Here is a 6576-nt window from a genome sequence, read left to right on the forward strand (position 1 = left end):
TAAATGGAAGTTAAACAGAGAGCACGTAAGGTTAATAAACTCCGTCCAGTGTCACTGAAACGTTTTTTTCTTTATTTCCTGTTTAACCTTTCATCTTTGACATGTTTCGGACTTCAGTCACACTTCACAGATTTCATTTTTTTCCTTGGAACTACAGCCCCAGTGGGCCTAGGCCTACCTCCATTAACTCCGTTCATTTCGGTTTTTATAGATCTTACACATTCGGTAGGACTCCTTGGACGGGTGATCAGCTCGTCGCAAGGCCTCTACCTGTACACAAACACAGAAAAACGCACACACACAAACTAAAAATCCATGCCCTGAGTGGGATTCGAGCCCACGATCCCGGCTTCCGAGCGAGCGAAGACAGTACATGCCTTAGACCGCTCGGCTACCGTGACCGGCCCACAGATTTCATTAACCTTTCATAATATTGCTAGCGTGCCGGACCACGATGAACCAAATCAAAGATATTGTGTACTTTACTTTGGAGTGTATTTATCTGACTCACGAGAATGCTGCAGCAGGCTCTAGTCAATCCTAAAATGTGCAGTTCCTATAACAGCGGAAAACTGACTGACCAGCTGAGGTACTGACATTATCTGAAGGAGGGCTCGATTCCAAAGGTTTCTAATTTGATTATTCCGCTGGTAATTTATGGACGACCTTCTCCCTACGCAGTTACGGCAATTAGAAAGTAGGTCAAATGAAAGCGTTGCGGAATTACCCAGCGAAAATTTATCCCTTGTTATCAGCCAAGCAGTATATAAGCGGCTCGGAGTTCTACTCACTATCAGTCAACGCTTACTTCTGCAGAGAAGATGAGGAACTTCCGGATTCTTCTACTTGTTGCCGCCATGGGACTGCTGCTACTTGCCGGTAAGTGTACAAAGACATCGCACCCTTTAGAAGCCAAGTTTGGGGGGGGTTTGTTTCTGTTACGATTCAATACTACAATTCATACGAGTATATATGAAGGCTGAGAACGTGACTGTTCTTCCATGTGAAGCCCAACTGAAAGCCAACAATTTTCCGTGAGGACGCTGTGCTCTTGTCAATTCGAACACTAATGTTGCAAACGTTGGCCGGTCACGGTAGCCGAGCGGCCTAAGTCATGCACTGTCGTCGCTCGCTCGGAAGCCGGGATCGTGGGTTCGAATTTCACTCAGAGCATGGATGTTTGGTGTGCGTTTTTCTGTGTTTGTGTGCAGGTAGAGGCCTTGCAAAGAGCTAATCACGCGTCCAAGGAGTCCTGTCGACTGTCTAAGATCTAATAAACTGAAGCGAAATGGAGAGTTTCGTGGAGGTAGGCAAAGGCCAGAAATGGGGCTGTAGCGCCAAAGGAAGAGACCTTGTAACCAAGTTGCTAATAAATCCAATCATTCGAAGTATTAATTGAAGAATGTCTATTAGAAGCGGCGGAAAATTGTATATTTTCATTTGTTTAGATTTAGAACAGGCAATGTGTAAAATCTTGTAACATTTTTCAGTCACATACAACCAAATCCAGAATCACGTTGAAATTATGATTAAGAATCCAACCACAATAGAAGTATGTGAGCAACACCGGAGACACTAGCAACCAGAATTCAGAGAAAAAGTTTCCTTAGACAGATTTATAAGTTCATATTTTGTTGTTTCAGCTATACCAGCACAGCAGCACTTCTTACCAATCAACGGAATAGGGATTTCAAGCAAATAAACTTGGGTGGCGCATTATAAACCGTCCAGAAAGCGATGACCACTCCACCTCAATTTCGCCATTCAAGCCTGTCCCTACATTACACTCTGCTGCAGGCAAGTTATGTCAGCGTTCACCACACCGTACATTGCTCCACAACCCTCTGCACCTAGCAAGAGAATCAGCCTAGCGATGAGGTCCTCAAGAACGACAGTTAACGTACTCAGGTTCAGAGGTTCTCACGTCGGTGGTTATGTACAGTACTATCTTCTGGGATATAACGCCGTGCAATCTGTTCAGAACCAACAAACGTTTCGGACGAACATTTCGCCTCCATCTTCAGAGTCGGAGATGCCGAGAAAGATACCAGCGTGACAGTATGTGGCAACGCACTACACGTTGTTATATCCTAAAAGATAGTGCTCTTCGAAAAGCAGTTCAACGGAACGCAACGCAACACAGATGGCACACTGCACTTGGTTCAGACACTGAAGCTGAATGTTTGTACTGTAAACATTTGCAAATAAACTATATACAGAATATACAACTAATAAAGCGTTATATTGACGGAATTCCGAAGGCCATTAACAGACAATGCTCAGATGGCGAGACTGAGGATGGAACATCCGGTAAATTCGGAAGGACAGAAATCAGGACGTCTCATCATGGACCGCCGCATCCGTTCAGAGATGCCGTGCCAGTTGCGGATTGTCTCACTGGCATCCACACTGCGAACGTGAAATGCCTCTTCGTCAACAGGACCTCCATACTCAAAGGATTTTTTGTGTCGGTACAGTGACTGGCTACGGGCTGAATGACCGACCGGAAATAAGAATAAGGCCTCAAAATTTTGGACCGCCAGAGTCATAAAATTACATCAGAAGAGGTGCTTAGCCCACCTGGAAACAATGGGAGGGTACCTTTTTTTTTAATTCGCTTACTGGGGGGTGGAGTCCAACTGGGTTCACTCGGCACGGCGGCCACTGATTGGCCTATTGTAGCCTGCCCTGGGTGATTATGATAATGGAGAATTTGGTCGGAAACCCAAGTACTCGGAGAAAACCCACCCCAGCGCCACTTTATCCACCACAAATCACACTTGACCGGACCCGGGATCGAACCCGGGCAGCCGCGGTGGGAAGTCAGCGACTAACCGCTTCAGTTATGGCGCGGCCAGGGTACCGTTTCGATATCAGCCTCGGTGACGAAGGGTTTCAGGGAATGTCATTCTTATGTTCACGAAGAAGGGCTTAGAAGGAAGCGGTCGTGACGTAATCGATACATTTTTCCGGCATTTCCTGCTAACGTGCTAATCGGTTTATACCTGCCGTCCTATGTCGGTTTCATTTAAACGTCGGGAAAACCCCCGCCCTACACTTACAATTTCTGATAACATCGCGCTCATCATGCCTCAGTATTCTTGTAATAAAAGTCACTAACCTCCAACGCCAACACCAGTAGCAGGAATGCAACCTATCCGGGCAAATTGTTAAGTTTCCTAGTAACCACTGTTGTTCCCAAAGGCCTGCGGGTTACAAGTATTTCACACAAGCGCTTCGATGCAAAGCAATATGGATGAGGTCGTGAGCGACTTAGGAAACCGACACACTGATCTCGAAACAGGTCACTAACGCATGAAGAAAAATATGACTTTATTTTAAAATCCTTTCTCACGTCGATGAGTTATACTGCATTGGCTGCAGTATGTTCGTGGCGATTGCACTGACAGCGACTTGGAACGACAGGACAATGTCTATTATACAGATATCACGAATGCATTCGCCTGAACAAACTGAGGAGAGCCACGATAACTCTCACAAAAAACACAGAGCTTCCAACGTCGAAATCGTACCTGCAAATACAAAACAGCAGAACTGGCAATGCAGGCGCGAAGTTCCTTTGCAAAGTAATAATTTATTTAATATACTTGGTATTATTTCGAGTCAAGAAATATATAAAATAATTCAAGAACCCTGAGGTGTACGTGTGAGCAAAACAGACAAGATATACGAGTATTTAGCAGTGCCGGAAAACGCTTATCGGAAAACTTACCTAAACATGGCTGTAAACAACGGGTATCCTGTTTTAGGGGAACTCCATTTCTTTATCTCTCACCTTCGTCTACAAAGCTTTTATATGAGGCTCGGAGTCCCATTCTGAATCAGCCGAAGCTAACTTCTGGCCAGAAGATGAAGAACTTCCAGACCCTGCTACTTGTTGCCGCATCGGGACTGCTGCTGCTTGTCGGTAAGTGTGCAGACACATCGTCCTGTTTAGTAGGCCAAGCCGCAACGGGACTGCTGCTGCCTGTCGGTAAGTGTGCAGACACATCGTCCTGTTTAGTAGGCCAAGCCGCAACGGGACTGCTGCTGCTTGTCGGTAAGTGTGCAGACACATCGTCCTGTTTAGTAGGCCAAGCCGCAACGGGACTGCTGCTGCTTGTCGGTAAGTGTGCAGACACATCGTCCTGTTTAGTAGGCCAAGCCGCAACGGGACTGCTGCTGCTTGTCGGTAAGTGTGCAGACACATCGTCCTGTTTAGTAGGCCAAGCCGCAACGGGACTGCTGCTGCTTGTCGGTAAGTGTGCAGACACATCGTCCTGTTTAGTAGGCCAAGCTTTTGGGTTGCGTTTCTTGGGCTGGTTTGTATGTTCTAAAGTTTCGCTAAAGCTTTCATTAATATTAGATGCGTCATTTTTCATTGCCTTCAGAGGAATCAATTTCAAGTACTCGTCTTTACTGGTACTATTCCCACTGGATATTAAACTGGGGAATCCGTTTAGTCCCCTTTGCTACAACAAAGAAGGCCGCGGGTTCGATTCCCGATGGAGTCACTGGATTTTTCAACAGACCTAATCCTTCTAGCCGCACTAGAGGTCCATTCAGCCTCAAACTGAAATTAGCACCAGGAATCTTCCTGGAGGTAACAGGGCGGCCGACGCGTAAAAGCGCGTCTACATTACTCGTGCTTGTGTGACTCGCTATGCTCGCGAGTAATGTGGACGATATGACAAGTCATGAGACAAGCTAATTTTTAATTTTTAATTAAAAACTATAGCCAATAAATTTAAATACGACTACAGCCTATACACACTACGAGTAAATATACAGATCCTCACGCGCCGAAGCCTGGCGAGTAACTGAAGTAGTGTGGACGAAGATTTACGAGCACAAGTAAAAGCCAGACGAGTCTCTCGACGAGCACAAGCCTGGCGAGCACGAGCACGAGCACGAATAATAGTTGAAAATTAGAAAAAGAATCTATTTAGTTTGTTTAGAAGTTTACTGACAAACTGAGCACACATTTACCTTGGAGAAGTGCATGAAACTAAGAGATAGAATCAAATTAAGTGCGGCTTCACAGCAGTTCTGACTACATTACCACATTGCAGATATAAGACGGCCCAAATCAATTCCACTGTTGCCAACCAATGCACTAAAAATTTACCTGAAACTGTCATGACAGTCAAATCCCTGTACTTTCTCCTACAACTTTCATCTAGTTCGGAACAAAATTAACCCCTAAGGGGGAAATTCACCCCAAGTTACAGTATCTGTCTCATGGACGAGATTATTTTAAAGTTGAATTTTTGCGATTATGTATGTAATGATGATGATGATGATGATATAGAATCACCATCTCTCCGCAAAAGCATGGAGGCAACACGAGTATAAACCTAAAGTTCAGTCTCTGTTTCCATGCAGTGTCACGATCAGTCCAGCTGCTCTAATGATCACAGATCTCTTGTGTGTCCTTCAGGAACCACGGTGCTCTCTGGGTTCGAGGGTGTGTTATATTTTGGCCGTGCTCTATCTGTGGAACTGTTTTCCAAAACCTCTCGGATTTTCAAATATTATTATAATTTCTTAATTATAAATTATATTAAAATCTGGCCCTAATGGCTGTACTGTTACGCTAAAGGGTTCTGTTTTTTTTTTTAACGATATTTACGAGTATGCTACCATCCCGCATAGCAGGCTCACAAATTCTGAGCGGTTGGAGGTGATAACTAATACAGAGGGACATAGAATGAAGACAAGGCGCAGAAGCAGTTGCGCCTGTGCACAGTGTAAAAATACCTGATATTAGTAGTGACATTAAGTAAGCATGCTTTGGCCCACTGAGAGGCCGCATTCCATTTCTACATGACGGTTAATATGAAACATGTTCTGTCGTCACGGGAGGCACATAAAACGAAGACTGCCGAAAAAATAACAACATAAAATTCATGCTACGTTGCGTTTCGTGCGGATAGCGAAGGTAATCATATGTGAAAATAACTAATTGAAAGCAAGAAGCCAAAAATTAACTACCTTGATCAGTCTGAGCCACGAACACGGACTTCAATTTTATTGTCAAGGTCAATGTGTCGAATCTATAACTGAACATTTCGTGTTTCAGATATCGTGAGCAGCAGCCCAATATTTTGTTGGCCTGGACCTCACAGGCAAAATCTTGGGCCTGGACCTGTCATAATTCCCGGGCGAACTTTTTGGCCTCTACCTATCATATGTCCTTCTTCAGCACCTACTGAGCCTGACATAACTATCAGGCCTATTCTCGGGCCTGGGCCTGTCCAACTTCCTTCTTCTACACCTGCCTGACCTGTCCACTTCCGGTGGCCCTACCGCAAGGACAGCTCTCAGTACCACAGCACCTGGACTCGGCACTCAGCCTAGCGACAGCTCCGCCAACATGGTTAACATTCTTGCAGACTGCGCACGCGCACTGCACTTCACTCAAGTAGCGGCACACTGTGGTTTCGTGCAATGGGAATGTGTACTGCATTAAAAGCACTGCAAGTATAGATATAAATGGTGTACAACAAGTATAATTTTAGAAACAAAACTATATTAAATTCTTGAAGAAATTAAAATTACATTCTATAAATTCAG

At 44.8% G+C, this 6576-nt stretch overlaps 2 long non-coding RNA genes across 2 annotated transcripts; both read left to right on the top strand.

Moving 5' to 3' along the window:
* The first annotated feature begins 777 nt into the window (after nucleotides 1-777).
* On the top strand, nucleotides 778-1708 carry LOC117282870. The gene is made up of 2 exons (XR_004513781.1): nucleotides 778-879; nucleotides 1644-1708. It is a non-coding gene; the product is annotated as an uncharacterized LOC117282870 (long non-coding RNA).
* A 1085-nt stretch (nucleotides 1709-2793) lies between these two features.
* Nucleotides 2794-6576, top strand: LOC111871532. The gene is made up of 2 exons (XR_002844038.2): nucleotides 2794-3928; nucleotides 6083-6576. It is a non-coding gene; the product is annotated as an uncharacterized LOC111871532 (long non-coding RNA).

Source organism: Cryptotermes secundus, unplaced genomic scaffold, assembly GCF_002891405.2.
Source record: "Cryptotermes secundus unplaced genomic scaffold, Csec_1.0 scaffold974, whole genome shotgun sequence".
In the NCBI taxonomy this organism is placed as follows: domain Eukaryota; kingdom Metazoa; phylum Arthropoda; class Insecta; order Blattodea; family Kalotermitidae; genus Cryptotermes; species Cryptotermes secundus.